Here is a 16921-nt window from a genome sequence, read left to right on the forward strand (position 1 = left end):
AGCAGTTTCCTTTCTGTGACCTTTTCTCCTTCCAAATGTGAGAATGTCAGAGGGAAGGTGGAGGAAGTTTCTGAGGGAAATTCCTAGCAAAAGTAGGAGAAGCAGCAGGACATGCTATTCACAAGCTTGGACAGGACACCTCTTCACATATTTAAGTACCTCTCAGGTCTATCTTTAGCCACGGCATGGGAACTAGATTCAGCAGGAACATAAAAATGAACCCCAGGCTTAGGTCAGGTTTCCCCACTTTCCGCATATGACAAGGCAGCCAGCTTTTAAGTGGTTCAGGGACAGAAACATTTCCTAAAAGTACTGGCTTTTGCATTTTAGAAATGCAGAGACAGAGCAGTGTGGACTTTGTGCGTGGGAGGTACATGTGTTGGGCTGCTGCTGTGATGGAACCTGGGATAGCCGGGGTAAAGCTGAGGATCAGGTTAGTTGCTCAAGGACTTCACATCTGCGATGTTAATCTGTCTAGAAACAAACTTTGAACTTGACAATGATATCACTCCACTGGACGGGCTCCTTCTGGAAAAGAAAGCCCTCCCCGTGGAATCTCTCCCCAGTGCCTGGCAGAATGTCTTCTCTGCAGGCAAAGGGATCACCCAGCCATCCATGCTGGGCATGTACACAGTGCCCAAGAAAAAATGAGTCAACATGGAGAAAAGTCTAGGTCCAGTGAGTGGGAAATGAAGAAGGAAAAGGATCAACCTGCTGACTGGAAGGGATGGAATGTGCTCATTTTCCTTAATCAAAACTCTTGCCTTGTAATCTTCCCGAGCTTGGTGGAGCCATGGCAGGTTTCCTTCAGGGACACGTTCATCTCATGAACCTGTAGGGGAGGAAGACATTTCCTCTACCCTCTCTGGGTTCGTCTGGCCAGAGAATGAATTAAATTCACATGAGACAGAATAGCAGGAGAAAATTAAACAAAGCTTTATAACATGTATACATGGGAGGCCCAGGCAAGCTGAGCAACTCGCGAAAATGGCTGAAGTCACTACTTAAATATTATATCCAGCTAAAGACAAAGGAGGATGTTGGGAGTGGGGGGAGTCAGTTACAGGAGGTTACCAGACAAGCACAATAAACAAATGCAGATTTAAGTCCTTGCCTTCCCCATTGATTAAGAGTTTCTAGAGATAAGGTCATCCCCCCTTCTTCCTGGTAGAGAGGGAAGATTTCCTTTACAATGTAAATGTCTCTTACAAAGGGTAAGTAAACTCTACTCTTCAGTTGCTTTCCTGTCTGCAAAGTAACCGGTCTCAAATAATCATCATGCCAAAGAGACATATCTTGGAGTGGCCAATTCCAGGACCCCACAAACCACAGGAGGGTCCTGCGTGTTTCCCAGAGTTTACAGTGTTTCCAGAGCCCAAGTCTGACTCCTACTCAACCCACTGAAGTCAATGTGGGTAAAGGTACCAAACATTTCTCATGTTCTTCCATGTACACTGGACAAAGGCATTGAGTGGTTTAGTGTGATGACTGCTGGCAAAGAAGTTTTCAAAGAGGTGGGAGACACCAGGGAAAGGGCTAGAGCTTTTGTGGGAAATCTCCATGAATAGTGTAAAGAAGTCCCAGGAGCCGCTTCATATACCACTGTTGGTCTTCATGCCCAGAGAGATGGACAAGGCAGAGGCATCATGGCTCATTCTGGCTCCCCCCCAATATTTTCACCCTGCCCTACCTATTAAACCATGGATCTAGAGAGAAATCATTCTAATAACTAAGTTTTTGCTTATTTCTTATCCTCAAAGCCCCCTTGCAGCTCAGTTTAAGTCACTAAGAGGCTTGTCTCCTGAGTTTGAGAACTACGCTTTCTCCTCTGTCTTATATTCCAGATCATCCTACCCATCTTTCCCATTACACTGTGAGTTCCATCAAGGCAAGGATCTCATCTCTCTTATTCTCCATTGTGTCACCTGTACCAAGAATAGAGGGAACCAAGCCTGGTACAAAGTAAATGTTCAAAGTTCAGAACCTTTGCCTGAGTTGGTCTGCTTCTTTCCACTCTCCCATCTGTGGATCAAATGAGAGCATCTGGGTCTGCAAACCGTCCTGGCAGGCATGCCTGTTTCAGTGAAAATGAAACAACCAGAGGAGAGTGCTCTGGCTGGGTTTTTGATGTGACACTGATAGCAAGCTTTCATGTTTCAAGATCCTTTTTATATAAACCTTGCTGCTTCTTGGAGGGCTAGGTGCTTGCATCCTAAAGCAAGACGCGAATCTCTCTGGATTTAAATTTCATGACTGTTTTGCAGAGATGTCATGGGTAGGAACAGTACCCCCAATTTTGAGGGGTTATGATTTATAGCTTCTTCAGCTCTCTGAAGCTAAAAATCCCCTGGCTCTGTGCATCTCCTCCAAGAGCTGTCACCACATTATTCATGATGACTCTCACCCATGGGGAAGGATCGGGGATTTGCCGCGGTGGGATCAGAGCTCCCTCTCATTATACACACAGTCACTCAGAAGCATTCTTATTTGCGGCTTTCGCTTTTCATTTGCTTTCTTCTGCTCAGGTCAAAGAGATTGAAATTAAGGACCTGAGAGAGGAATCAAAATATTAGCAGCTGTTTGCTTGTTTCTTCAATATTTCCCCCCACCTCTTCTGATGACAGTTTAGAGTCAAAGAAAAAAGTTCAGGCTGTGGGACCTGGTTTGTCATGACGTCCTGATTTGTCATTATTATCTGTATGACATTCGGCAAGTTAATGTCTCACAGTCACTATTTTTCAGCATAAGATGGAAATATCATCTAACCCGATGGGTTGTTTTAAGAGAAAGGAAAATCCAGTTATCAGTTGTCCCCTTGTCCTGGAGATCCTCTGTCTCAGTGGGCTATCTCCATGGTCAGCCAGCACCCACGTGGATGCATATCTCAGCATTCCCTCAAGTTCTTCTAAGGAACTGACTCACATCAGTGTCTCTATGAGCACTGTCAATTTTACTGAAGCTTTTATAAGACTGAGAAAGAAATTTATATCGCATACACGATTTTTTTTCATTACGCATTTTTGTTCTCCTAAAGATCTTCAGCTGAGCTGCTCGATGATGGGGGTAGGGCTGCTTTCTGACTCTTCCTCCACAGAGCGACCAGTCTACCTGGACCCTCTCATTTCCCTCTGGGAGAACTTGAACTCCTTATCTTGCTATTACGCAGAATAATTTTCCACGTACTCAAGCCTTGGGGCCTAGCCCCTGAGGCTCTGAACCCCTAAAGGACTTATGAGAGCAAATTTCAAGAAATAGGCAAGTGTCTTTAATGAGAAAGTGATGTCCTTGTTGTAAAGAAAGTTTAAAAATTTCCCTAGGGTCAGACTGCTTGGATTAAATTCTGTTTCTACCATTTACTATCTTGTGGTCTTGTTCAAGTGGCTTCCCCTTGTTAAACTTCCATTTCCCGATCTGTAAAATAGAAAAAGAGAATTTACATTATAATATTGTGGGTGCGATTCAATGAGATGATCCAATAAAAGTGTTTAGCACAGGACCAGGCTTATAACCCCCACAAACATAAAGAAACAGATATGTGAAATGCCTAGTAAATAGTATGCTTTCAATAGGAGAAGTTATTTCTATTTCATAGGCATTTATGTGAGTCAGATGATGTCATGTCATCATGTACAGGAAAATGTTGGAGATTTCAGGCACTGTTGGAGAAATATTTTGAATAGAGTACATGGTCTGGTGGGGGGCATTTCTGTACTTATCAAATTGGAACTCTCTATGGAAAGGAGCAGTCCTGGATGGATTTCAGAAATGTGAGTTTTCCTATGTGCCCTTTTAAATTTGGGGGGGTGCCAGCTGGGTGGCGCAGTGGTTAAGTTCGCAAGTTCCGCTTCAGCGGCCCAGGGTTCACTGGTTTGGATCCCCGGTGCAGACATGACACCACTTGACAAGCCATGCTGTGGTAGGCATCCCACATATAAAGTGGAGGAAGATGGGCACGGATGTTAGCTCAGGGCCAGTCTTCCTCAGCAAAGAGAGTATGATTGGCAGCAGAGGTTAGGTCAGGGCTAATCTTCGTCAAAAAGAAAAAATTGGGGGGGATGCATTTTCTGCCCCATATCATCCCCAGACCAAGGTATCATCACTACTTTTTCCTTATTAGGTACAGTCTGCATTCATAGGGTGGTCTTTCAGCTTAACCAGAGATCTGGACAAGGGGATTCAGTTCCACAGACATCTATCAAACTTGAATCTCATAAGGCTTTTTTTGAATGGTGTCATTCACTTTATGGTGGACAAGAAGATGTGCAACCCAGATTCCCCTTCAAAGAAGGACTTCTTGCTCTAGTTGTCAGCAGGCAGCCTCAGCTGACAGCTTCTCCAGTCCTTGCTTCAGTAGCAGAAAGCCACCCAAGGGCATACCCTTCTGGGGAAGCCTCACATACAATGACTGATCAAGGCAGGGGCTGGAAGATAGAAAGGCCCTGTCATTTTGGTGCTTCATGGGAGAACTCGGTGGGGTTGGCTGAGGCTATGTTGGATCTGCATCCCGGTTGGATTTCTCCATCTGCCCAGTCCTCCTTCCCTCACTTCCTTCCATATGCATTCATCCCTAACAAATATCCTACCAGCCACACTTTATTTCAGCGTCTGCTTCCAGAGAACCCAACACGTGACATCTTTTTATGGGACCTACATCCTTGACCTCTTAAGGAATGCCTAGGACCATGCTAAACACTATGGGATTCATAAAGGAAATACACATGTTTTTGTCCTCAAGGAACTCCGTGAGGAGACAGAATACACACAAACATGCCTAAAATAGCTAAATAACAATGCAACATTATGTGATGATATCTGAATCTAGTGATTATGTGATTATGTGACACAGTGGGAGGTAGAGAGAATGTATACAGAAAGTTAACAATAAACTAGGCTAGTTCAGGGAGGTTTCAGAGAGGAGATAGGCTTGTGTGGGCTCTGAAGGTTGGGGAGAACCGGGATAAGCACTCTAAAGTGTAATTTAAAAATGTTTTCCCTTTTAGAAGGAAAGAGCCAGACTGGCCTTCTCAATTCGTGATAAACAAATATATTAAATTCAGCTACTAATCCCAAGAGTCCTTGCAGTTCTTTCAGAAATTGCAGAATCAGAGCCTAGAAATCGCTTGGGCTGCAGCAGAACTGAAGAGCCACGCTCGTTTCAATATAGCTGACCTGGCAGCTTAAAGGGTCATCATGATGTATCAGGTGTAGAATGTGTTGGGCAGCCTTAAGGAGATTCTGGAAGGTTGTAGATAAGAAGACTTGGCAAAGACAAAGTCTATGCTCAGTTCCCATGCTCCAAAACTGCCTCCCAGATAGCTTCCTATTGAGTAGTAAGAGTCCCATGGCAGGGCCTATGTCAGATCAATCCCTGGGTCCCTTTAATACACACACAAGTGGGTGAGGTGTAATAGGCATTTGTAGAATGAGCAAATAAAGGAGCCTAGCACAGGCAGAAAGGAATGCTTTCCCGTGCTGCCTTCCTCATTCATTCTTTCAAACATTCAATCAATATTATTTATTGAAAGCCTATTATGTGCCAGAAACTAACTAAGCACTGGCCTCAGAGCTTCATAAGGTCTAGTGGGACCTAGATACCATAAAAAACAATGTCAATACATAGAGCAAAGTTGGGGACAGGCTCTTCAACACAGGATAGTGGGAAGGGCTTGTCAAGGAGAAGACAAATAAGTGGAAAACATAGACCCAGAAAAAGTTGACAAGGTGGAAAGGTAGTAAGTGGAATGGGATGGAGGTTAATTTTAAGCAGGAGGAAGAGCAAGTGGGAGAGGTCTGAGACAGAAAGTAGACTGCTCATTTGAAAAACTACAAAGAGGGCACACAACTGGAGAAGATTGAAAGAGGGAACAGGTAACTCGGGTGAGGATAGAAAAGAGGAAGAGACCGATCACTCAGGACTATCTTCAGGAGTTTGGATTTTGACCCAGAGCAAAAGGAAGCTATTTAGTCTTTAATAATGACCCAGTTAAATTTAAAAGCACATTCCTTCTACAGGGTGGAGAAAAGCTGCTCCCGGATGACTTGACCGAAGCCATTGGAAGGCCAATGATAATGGAGATTTTCTTTGTCTCTTCATCTTGGTTTCCTTTGTTTATTCTCTCTCTCTCTTTGTGGTGGTCTCCAGCCCTAGAGCTGAAGTGCAGAACTGGCCACAGGCACTCATGCTGGTGAAAGGAGTCATCCTCTCAACTACATTTTGGAGGATGCGTATCAGAGGTAATGGAGTACATCAAGAAAGAACATGGGTGTGGTGCCAGATACGTGGCAGTTGAGTTTTGACTGATCATTTCACCTTTTTTGGACTTAAATTTTGTTCATCTTCAAAGAAAATTAAGCAACATCCTCCCTACATTTTTTGTACAGGAGAGTTGAGGAGTCATGAGATAATAAATGACTTAGAGGCATAGTATTTTTATAAGATAGAACCATTTTCTTTGTAATGTATTAGTGTTAAATAACAAGGAAGACAGGTTGACTGCGTTGGTGAGAAGTCAGAAGTACAGAATTTGAAAGAAGAGACACGATTTTGCTATTTTCAAGTACATATGGCTATAACAAGAAGAGAAAAATTTGTTCTTGGTGGTATGCTACAGAATTTCTCTTAAGGAGCAAACCACATTTCTTGGAAAGATGCCGTGAGAGGCTCTCTTGGGGTTGTTGAGCGGCTGTAAGGAATGCATTTCAGCTTATGTGGAGCCTTCAGAGAAGGGCAGAGCCACCTGCTAGTGGCAGAAAGAGGATTTTGTTTCTAAGAGGGAAGGAGAGAATAAAAGAGTGGAAAGGCGAGGGGAAGGAAGGGAGAGCAGGGAAGGGTAAGGGAGCGGAGGACAGAGGTGGCAGAAAACTTTGCAGGACACAATGTGACCTCTCCCATTAACCTTTCAAATCTTCAGTAAGGTGATCTAACTCAGAAAATGTGAGTACCTTTATTTCTCTGTAAACAGGAGAATGGGCCAACACCAGTGGCTGCAGGAGCTAGGGATAGAAGTCATTAGGAGGAAGCAGGCCCCTGGGAACTCCTAGAAATCTTGATGACACTTCAGCCTTCCCAGATCCATGGAACCAGCCACTGAAATGAAGTTTCTTTGGTTTCCAAAGGCAAGGAGGTTGTTACTATCACCTTGGTTTTAAGGGAAAGCAAACGACAGTTATTACAGAGTACATTCAGATGGATGGGATTCTTGGAAATGAACACGTTTTGGAAAGCTGCCAACTTACTTCAGACCATTTTTCTTCTGCAGACTCTACTTAAGGTCATCTTATCCCCATCATTATTTTCTTTGGCAAACTCTTTCTTCCCAGAGCATGGAAGGTGGCCTTCAGCCAAGTTTCTTCTCCAAATCATGTAATTCCATTACACATGAAACTAGAAGTGTTTGTGTTCATCCCTTAAGAGCCCTCAGAATATAAGGCAGCATAGCCTTATCAAGGGCCTGGCCAGCAGTGAACTCACTGACACAAATGGGTGGAAGAAAGGGACTTCGTGCTTCCCACTGGGCAAGAGGGCCTTCAAAGGAGGAGGATATTTCTAATATCATATTTTCAGATTTAATTTTCATGTGGCATTTTCTTAACTTTGTAAAACGTTTAAGGACACCGGTACTAGAAACTCACTTCATGGGTTCAAATCCTTATTCTACCATTTGCTATTCTGTGACCTTTCACCAGCCTCTTAACTTCCCTGAGCTTCAGCTTGATCATCCATAAAATGGGCATCCCTACCTCGCAGAGTTACTGTGAAGGTTAAGTGTATGTGAGCCTTTAGCACAGTGCCTGGCACTGCATAGGCTCTTAGTAAATGTTACCTATCTTTATTTCTACAATTATCATCATGATCTTTAATATTTAAACTTTGTCACTGCTACCCAGAGCTGGTATTGGATTTTAAAAATCTATTAATAATACAATTTCTCACTAAGCTAGTCTAAGCCAAACTTTCAAGGAGGTGAGTTTATATTCAAAGTTATGTATCCAACATTTTTCATTCTGATTTTTATTTTTATTGGCTCTTCCTTGTTGAAATAGTGTCAGCAAAACTTATCTGTCCTGCTGTCTCATTCCTCTGCTAAAGCAAAAGGAACAATCCTAATTGACTGAGTTTGTTACTAGCTGAGAACGACATACGTATAGAATGGCTTAGATGTAATCTTCATTCCTAATGCAAAGGTATGGATTAAAGGGAACAGATGACATGATTATGGGTACCATCCCTGGACAGACATTAAGCAAATTCAGCTCTTATCTCTAGTTCTGCTCCTACTTAGTTGTATGACTTTGAGAAGGTCACTTAACCCCTCTCAGCCTTACTTCGCTCGTTAGTAAAATAACATTAGACAACATCATCTGCGTCCATTGTTGTTTTAAAACGTATGTAATTCATATTACATTTTGAAAGATTGTAGAGAATGGTCGAGATTTGGATCTGTAATTAGAATGTATGGACAAAAAGAACAGAGCTCAAAGCCAGGAGATATAGGGTTCTGAATCCAAATCTGCCCTTGCATTTTTATTGTGACTAAATTCTGTTTCTTCATTGTCTATAAAATGGTTAAATTAGAGCTGCATTCCTCAAAGCATTCCATGGGTTTGCAAAACAATGGGTTATACAAATAGGTTCCCTTGCTGTAGGAATTCCCAGAGAGTTAAAATGCTAACGTGCACTGTGACTATTGGAGGGGAGTATTCGAAGCCTTTCTAAAACTTCTTTGATGAAAGAACCATGTCTTTTTCCCACAGTGGCTCTACTTTCATGGAACACCCTTTGAAAAACATGGAGCCAGGCCACCAGCAAAGTCCTTTCCGACCTGGACAGCTCCAGGTTCTGTGAACTTGGGGTGCGGATGGCAGTGGGGTTGAGGGCGAAGCAGGTTTCACACCGTGGATTCAATGCAGCCTCGCTCAGTATCCATGGTAGAGGACTAATGCTCTCAAGGAGTTAAAACTTCTTCCCTGAGCCCAAATTCACAGGCCCCGAGGAGCTTGGGCTCTGAAGACGCTATCCAGCCTGTTTTATTAAGCCTTCAAGATGGAAAGATGGGAAAAAAATTCTATGACACTGTAAAGTGTTATAAGCCTCTGTTCAGTGGGATCTTTTATAGTTCAGGTGAAAGCAATCTGGAAAATGGAAAGTTTAAAGAGGTTTCTTTTGCAGAATTGGACAAGCGAGTTGAGCGCTCTTCACCTGTCTAATGCTGATAATTATCTGTGAAGACCTCTCTTGTTCTCTCAGATGAGCTTCTCTAGGTTTCAAAGAACTCATTCCACAACAGCTTGAAAGGGTAGGAAAGAGCTTGTCAGCCACTAAGATTGTTTAGATTGAAATAAAAGATTCTAAGACTCAATATGAGAAGAAATGCCTCCAACAGGTGCTCCTCAACAATGAAAATTAGAGTAGTCTAAAATCCCAACAATGTTTCACATAAAGTATTTAATAAGCAAACCAAATGGTTAGATTTTGTCTTTATTACAAATTCGGTGATGAGGGTAGTAGAAAACTTGTAATTTAAAACCCTTAATGAAAGAAAGAGAGTTATAAGTCTTAGAAGTAAATAGACCTTAGAAGACTGTCTGGTTGCTTTCCTTTCTCATTTCAAAGAAGGAGAAATGAGCCCAGAGAGCAGAAGTGACTTGCACAAGGTCACATCACAAGTGCCAGAGCCCAGGTTACAAATCTTGTCTCAAGTCTCCAGTCTCTTTTTAGGTTAAACTAGATGTGGCAGGGAGGATCTTGATATTTTATCTTAAAAAATATGCTGAGCTTTTGCTTTAGAATCCTTACTATAATTATCTGTGGAAATATGACATTTAAATTTTCAAGGAGCTTCCTACTATCCGTTTAAGAACAGCATGAGCAATTGCCTCCAGTAGGCACAATAGCAATACTGCTTTAATAAAATGCCACCTGGTGGAGGTTTTGAAGCAAAACACACTTCCGCGTAGTCCTCTCCAAGAGAATTACCTTTCTTAGGCTCACATTTTAATCAATATCATTATCTCCCTGAGTGGTACATGATTAAAAATAACACTGAAAATTGTCCTACTTCCAGAACACAGCAGGGAAGATGAGACTGCACAAAATAAGCCGGTGCACAGGAAAGAAGGTATATGGGGTCAAATTGAAAACCATGGCACTAAGGGACCTTAAATCTTCATCCCCGTTTTACTGTAACAGAAAGCAAAAGGAGAATTAGAAGGAAGTTCGTTCTGCTACCGCCCTTCCATGGTTTGGGGCATCCAAGTTTTCATGGAAGGTGGAGCTTGGAAAGGGGAAACTTTTACCATGAACAGCCTACCTGAAAAAACTTCCTGCAATCAGAACACCTCAGGACTAGCAAGTTCCTAAAATGTCGTCTGGTCCAGTTCTCTGTGGTGAGGTCGTCATCCATCCACCCAGATAGTATTGTGGACAGCCATCACAGAAGAATGACTAGGTCTATCTGAAAAGCTCCACATGGAAAACTCAGAACAGTGGATGTGTACCCAGCAGACCAACTTCCGCTCAGTAGGAGGAAGAACTCTCAAAATCGGAAGTGTCTGACATAGAATGGAAAGACTGCCCCTGGAAGGCTGGATACGTACGTCAGGACTATTCATTCCACTTGTTGAATTTAAAGAGGCTTACTATTAACCACATGGAAACCTAATATTTAAAAAGAATTGGAGTGAACTGTGCTGAATGGTGGAAGATTTAGGAATCTGTCTTTATCTTAGGTTGGTTCCCCTGGGAAACAGACTCTGAGAGGGAGATTTGGGTACAGGATGTTGATTGAGAAGTGCCCCCAGGATCAACACCTGTGGCCGGTGAAGGAAGCAGGACTGAACAGAAGGAGGTTCTGAGCAGTAACACACAGGCAAAGAAGGCCTCCTCAGATCCCATGGGGAGGTCTGGAACTGGGATGACCTTTCAGAGTTTCCCTGACTTAGGACAAGGGCTTTTATTTACCTGCTAACCAGTCCCAGCTTTGGGCTGCCACAGGGGAAGGAGGGTGAGCTTGGATTAGCAGCTCTCTTTGAGAATAATTCTCAGAGAGGAGCTCACTGAGAGCAGTCAGCAGTCAATATGTGAGCGCCTCAGCTCTGAGGGGGTGTGGACAGCATACAGCAGCATCCACTACAGTCTTTTCTCCTTGTCTGTCTAGAACCTAACCAGGAAGTTACTCTTGTCATCCTCCAAGGCTAAATAACCCATAACCTGGAGTTTGTTTGCAAAAGAGTGTTCCTCACGTCTCTTTGTTTTCTATCTATATGCTTTAGAATACACCTCACAACAATTTGCATTGGGAAATTAATTTGCCCCTTTCTGATATTTGTCATAGAAATTGGGCCTCACTTTGAGTTGTAACTTCTCTGTGCCTAATTTCTTAATCTGTAAAATGGGTATAATAATATATCTCTTCTCATGAGTTATTATGAGGGTTACATGAAATAATAACTATGAATTAGCACAGTATCTAATATACAGTAAAGATTTAATGTGCTGACAAATAGAAATGGCAAGCAATAGGATATATTGGAGTATGTGAGGAAGCCATTTGGTGTAAACCTAATTCAGCCTGACTTTGTTTTTCCAAAGGACCTGGCATGGCCATTGAGCATGCATTGTATATCTGCTTTAAACATTTACTATGGCAAGAACAAATGCCCTTAAGATAAAGGTGCAACTTCCCCCTACATTGGCATTTCCTTAAGGATAAGCATCTTTCCTTAGGCTAGGAACTGATTGCTGCACTCACCTTTGACCACCCAGCTCACCTGTGACCACCCAGCTTGAGACCAGACCTGCCACCCTGCTGTGTCCACCGAGACAGCAGACCTACCTGCTGTGTCCATCAATCGCTGTGTTGACAGAGCAGTCTCGCAGCTATTGTAAAAGGAACATTTTAATCATATGTGAAACATCCTCTTTGGGGGTATATAATCTCTCTGCACCCCAATTCTTCGGTTCCGTTTCTTTCTTTGGGAAGACAGGCCCTGGGCCATGGTCCTCACATTTTAGCTCAGAATAAACTCACCCCAAATTTTCATTTATAGATTGATTATGGATTATTTTCATCGACATATCATTAATGTTAGAGAGAGAGATTGGTTCATGTATATCACACTCTGTCTCAGCCCTTTATTTTCCAATGTCCTTGCCTACACCAATGGCTCTCAAGGGCCCCAGGACTCTTTTTGTATGTCCATAAGATCAAAATTATTTTTATAATAATACTAGGACATGAATTGTCTTTTTCACTTTCATTCTTTCTTGAGTACAAAATGGAGTTTTCCAGAGGCTACATGATATATATTGATGTTATTGCTCTCATGTTAATAGATAATTATTATTTTTAAAGAAATTTAGAAAAATTTAACTTCTTTTTCTAATTTCTAATATGATAACTATTGATACATGTAATCCACATAAAGAAAACATTTTTAGGGTCCTTAATAATTTTTACAAGCGTGAAGGAGTCCTGGGAGTGAAATGTTTGAAAACCAATGACCTGGACAAACTCTGTCTCCTCCTTCTAAATCTCTCTGCCTATTCACCACTCCTACCACCAACCCTGCTTGACAGCCTTCCCTGACTTCTACTTCCAGGCTGCTCTCTCTGTTTTTAGTATTAAGACCTACACAGGACATGATCTTGCAGATGGAATAGGATCAGGGAGTACACAATGTGCTTTTCCCCTGGCGATAGTCAGATGGAAGGTTCTAGAACATCAAATGAGGTACCAGAGACTGGATGCTGCAGTTAGAACTTGCATAGAAGATGCTGAATGGCAGCAAATGAATCACAAAGTGACTGACGTCCTGCTGCTCAGTTGCTGACTGTATTTTAGGAGGACTGGCATGTGCAGAACAATGTGGATTCCCTCATTAAATAAATTATCATCTGAGGCTTTCTCTAATGATTACCATAGAGATGACTCACTGGAGTCAATTTGACAGTGGAACAGAAAATTGCCGCAATGTGGTTTCAAACTCTCAGAATTTAGGAACGAATAACTCTTACAACTCTTGCTTAGAACTTAGTTCCTTATTTCCTTCCAGCCCTTGCTGAGTGTGAGCTCTCAATATGAAGAGAGGGTAGGAATAGGAGAACAGGGACACTGTGTACCCCAAAGAGAGAGTTTCATGTGAAAGGGAAAACGAAAACCCATAGGAAAGATCATCATAATACTGCGTAACTCTATATCCTGCGGCAGCTCAGGGGCTCCTCTCATTTCTCCTCCCAGCAGCCTCCTGAGGTAGAAATGGCCACCCACATTCTACAGATAAGAAACCTGTGGGCTAGAGAGGTTTAAATGGCTTGCCTGAGGCCACACCTCAATTAGGTGACAGAACTGGGTTACTCAGTCTTCCCACCATAAAACATCATACTTTGCCTTTTGTGTGCCGAATAGATCCAGCTTTAAATTTAATATGTGTTAATCGCCTAAAGAGGCACTAAGCTAGAATCAAGGAGGTCTTCAAAGATATAAAGCTGCATCCACGTGTGCCTGCTCTCAGGAGCCACGGGACAGGCTGAGAGCAAAGCAGCCTTCATGGGTAAGGAAGCAGTTGTAGAGTCCTGCAGAAACCCAAGAGCGACAAAAAGGAAGAACATTTCTGCAGCGTTACTGTGTGCTGTTCACATGGCATTTCAAAAGCAACCTCACATTTCATCCCACAGCTCTCTGGAGAAGGTAGAATTATTGTCCCTCTTTTTTAGACAAGTAAACAGAGGCTCAAAGAGATGAAACAATTTGTCCAAAGTACCTCGCTAGTGAGTTCTGGTGCTTGGATTCAAATCCAAGTCTGTGTGATTCTTAAAGACCAAGGCTGCTCTATGCCCCACTGCCTGGGGAGGGAGCAATCCTGGTCATCAAGAATTGGGAAAGACCTGGTATGATGGGTTTATACTACCAACTGTGATGTCTTGGTCCATCCCTCAGTTAGAATGACCCCTTCTCTCTAGGCAGTGTTGCCTAATGACTAGGATGTGAGTGTTATGGGTCAGACATGAGACTCCAAAAACTAGTATTAACCATTTGCTTACAGAAGGGCACTCTGGAGGGGAGGTTTGAGTGTGAAAGAGTTTTATCATCTACATGATAGCACTTTTGTGCTTTTATTATTATACCATGTACAAGTTTTACTTCTTCAATTAAAAGAAAAGCCAGTTACAGAGGGAGGGAGGGATGAAAGAAGGAAAGGAGGAAGGGGCTTTTGAGATGAGATTAAAGGATGCACAGGATTTTGAAAGAGAAAAGGGGAGAAGACTTCCAGGAGGCAAAAGTTTGAGTAAAGGTTGTGAAATGGTGTTATGGGCTGAATTGTGTCCCCTCAAAATCATATGTTGAAGCTCTAACCCCCAGTACCTCAGGACGTGACTGTATTTAGAGATAGGGCCTTTAAGGAGGTGATTAACCTCCTTTTGGCTGGAACCATGGGGAGTGCAGAAGAGAAGAGAAAGAAGTTTCCTGTGGTGCCAGAAACCCTTAAGAAAAAGTGAGGGAATCTTGCAGAGCTGGAGATCAAGCACCTGAGAAAGAAGTTTGCCCAAAAGATGCTTCAAAAGGCAAGAAGGAAGCTTACCTATGAACATGGTAAGCACTGTCACAAGGAATAACAGGCGGATGTACAGAACTGAGACTCGAATGGCTAAGATCAAAGAAAAGCTGGCAACTTGTACTTATCTGTGGAATCCAAATTGGCATCTGTCATCAGGATCAGGGGTATCAATGGTGTGAAACCAAAGGTCCAAAAGATGTTTCACCTTCTTCACCTTCGCCAGACCTTCAATGGCACCTTTGTTAAGCTCCAACTGAGCTTCAGCTAACATGCTGAGGATTGTGGGACCATATACCGCAAGGGGGTACCGGAACCTGAAGTCAGTAAATGAATTGATCTACAAGCGGGGTTATGGCAAAATCAACAAGAAGTGAATTGCCCTGACAGATAACACATTGATTGTTCCATCTCTTGGTAAATACAGTGTTAATTATATGGAGGATCAGATTTACGAGATCTATACAGTTGAAAAATGTTTCAAAGAAGCAATGACTTCCTGTGCCCTTCAAATTATCTTCTCCATGAGGTGGAGTGAAGAAAAATACCATGCATTTTGTAGAAGGTGAAGATGCTGACAACAGGGAAGATCAGATCAACAGGCTTGTTAGAAGGATGAACTAAGGCATCTATGATGATTATTTTTGTAATCTGATCAGTTAGTAAACAGTGACTGCTTTCAAACTGAAAAGAAAACCCAAGAGGTTACTAGGTTAAAATGAAACCATTAAGGTGGGGCCTTAATCCAAAATGAGTGTTGTCCTAAGAAGACAGAGAGACCCCAGGGTTGCATGGGCACAGACAGAGCCCTGTGAGGACACAGGGAGAAGGCAGCCATCAGCAAGCCAAGAAGGGAGGCCTCAGGAGAAACCAAATCTGCCAGCATCTTGATCTTGGACCTCCAGCCTCCAGAACTGTGAGAAAATAAATTTCTGTTGTTGAAGCGACTCAGCGGATGGTATTTTGTTATGGCAGCCCGAGCTGACTAATGCAGGAGGCAGAGTCTTTGTGAGGACGAGTCTGAAGTGGCCACAGTAATGAAAGAGCAGGAGGGATTAGAGAGAGAGAAAGTAGACAGAACAGATGGGGCAGACCATGGAGAGTCTTGTTTATCATTAAAAATCAAATATTCAGACCAGCTGCGAAGAATAAGGAAGAAGGAAAAAAGAGATCTCTCCTCTATAGTTCTTCACATCTTAGACATAGAGCAGGAGAGAGTCAGCTGAGAATTCTAATAGTATTTTTCTTCCCTGGCCACTTGTAACGTTATGTCATCTAAGGAAATTTATGATTTTCTCTACTCTAATTGGTGCCTTTCTTACCCACTTCTTTTTTTATTTCTTTCTTGATGCCATCCTCTGTCTTATTTTTGTATCCCAATTTTATTCTCACCCTTAACTTTCTCAAGATTATGCAACAGCAAATGCATACTGCCTGCACCTTTGTTAAACAGAAAATCAGAGTGAGGAGACCTTTCAGAGTGTCTTATCTAGTCCTCTTAGTTCACAAATAAACACAGTGAGGCCCAGAGAGGGCAGGGACTCTCCTAAGGTCACACAGGCTCACTCGCAGTCCAGTGCCCTCCTTGCCAGTTCACTGTGCTAGGACCATCCCATGTTTGCCTGCTCACCTGGTTCCAGGGGCCCAATTTTTGTTGAGGTCAGAGCAGCTCCCAAAGCAGATCGTCTTTCCTCTCCAGAGAGAAAGTATCACTCCCCTGTGCTCAGGATGTGGGAGGGAACGTACGGAGAGGTCAGCGGCTGACCAAAGGTCACACGCCAACCCTGGCCAGCACTGATGCCACACCCCTCATCTCTCCTCAGTTCACTGACACCTCTGTTTTCTTCACCTTTCAAGTAATTTTGGAGTGAAATTCTAGATGGGGAAACAGAAACAATCAATGTCCCTTTACTGTACCCATTTCCAAACCCAAACTGGCCAGCTGTCATCCAAGAGGCCATCTGTGATCCCACGTAAAGATCCCTCTGTCCTACCTCCAGCTCTTGCTACCTGACAATAAGTTAGAGCCATAGTCTGGCAGGAGTTGGAGCAGACCTTAGAAGTTAATCCGTACTTTAGTCTCCAGCAAATTGTATTTGAGGTTCTGCTTAAATTTCAAATGACAAGCTACTAATTTCTTTATCAGGCAGTTTTCCTCATTTTCATTCAGTTGTTTTAAAGTTGTATTTTTAATGTAACTGATACAATCCAGGGTCCCAGATGATTCAGCCGCAGAGTCAATATTCAAAATAGTGAGAAAGGAATCCCATTCTCCACTCAATAGCACTAAGAGGAACCCAGATGAAGGGTCCACAGCAATACATAACTAAATCCTCTTTCTTCCTCTATCCTTTTCTCTCAGTGGGCA

At 42.7% G+C, this 16921-nt stretch overlaps 1 long non-coding RNA gene and 1 pseudogene across 1 annotated transcript; one reads left to right on the forward strand and one right to left on the reverse strand.

Moving 5' to 3' along the window:
* Positions 1 to 912: 912 nt before the first annotated feature.
* Positions 913 to 16299, reverse strand: LOC138917268 (uncharacterized). The gene is made up of 3 exons (XR_011425024.1): positions 16184 to 16299; positions 6943 to 7138; positions 913 to 3411 (listed from the first exon to the last, which is right to left on the reverse strand). It is a non-coding gene; the product is annotated as an uncharacterized lncRNA (long non-coding RNA).
* LOC100070921 (large ribosomal subunit protein uL30 pseudogene) lies at positions 14432 to 15253 on the forward strand (annotated as a pseudogene).
* Positions 16300 to 16921: the final 622 nt, after the last annotated feature.

This window comes from Equus caballus, chromosome 14 (genome assembly GCF_041296265.1).
Source record: "Equus caballus isolate H_3958 breed thoroughbred chromosome 14, TB-T2T, whole genome shotgun sequence".
NCBI classification, from domain to species: Eukaryota; Metazoa; Chordata; class Mammalia; order Perissodactyla; family Equidae; genus Equus; species Equus caballus.